The sequence below is a fragment of the Mirounga leonina genome, unplaced genomic scaffold, assembly GCF_011800145.1.
Source record: "Mirounga leonina isolate KUSES-001 unplaced genomic scaffold, KU_Mleo_1.0 Mir_101609, whole genome shotgun sequence".
NCBI lineage: Eukaryota > Metazoa > Chordata > Mammalia > Carnivora > Phocidae > Mirounga > Mirounga leonina.
Window position 1 is genome coordinate 8403447 of NW_023270164.1, and position 832 is coordinate 8404278.

Here is an 832-nt window from a genome sequence, read left to right on the forward strand (position 1 = left end):
CCCGGACAGGGCACGTTTTCAGGCTCAGGCAAGAGGGCCCCGCCTACACGGAACAGAGACTGGGCCTCTGGCAGAATTCCCAGGGGGCTGCTGATGGTTACAGGACCTGTTCCCCAAGGCAGGCCCATCTTTGTCAGAGGATGGGGTTTGGACCCACTCTTAGGCCAGTGGTCTGCATCGGGCACTTTAATTTCCCTGTTCTCACCACCTCTCCCTACGAGGCCAGGGTATAGCTGGAACCCAGATGCTTCCAGTCTCCTACCCTTGCCTCCCAGCTCTATCTGACCTTTCATAACCCTGCTGAGGGCTGGACCTCTGAATCCACCTGCCCTTGTCTCTAAGGGCCTTGGCTGACTCACCCGCCAGTCCCGCCTGGGCCCCTGCAGCTTCACCCTGCTCACCTGTTCAAGTGACTCTACCAAGCCAGGGGTTCTGTGTGATTGTCACTGCAAGCCTCGATGGGTTGGGGTCGGGCGGCGGGGGGGGAACGGCGGGCAGCCTCACTGGTCCCACCGACTCTCCTCCCCTTGGCTTCCTGAAGAGGGACATTCTGGAGCTGAGCGGCTGAAGACAACATGTAGAAATTCTCCAGGCTGACAACAGGGGAGGCAGCCCAAGACAGAGGAAATAGTGTTGTCGCAGGTCTAAGTCCCAAGGGAGGGTCATCAGGCCACAGTCCGCTGGGTGAACAAAAGGCCAATAGAGCTTACTGTCGCCCTCCCCTGTCACACATCTTTATTCTAGCTCAGCCATCTGCTTTTTCACTGAGTTCTTTCTTTCTTTCTTTCTTTCTTTCTTTCTTTCTTTCTTTCTTTCTTTCTTTCTTTCTTTC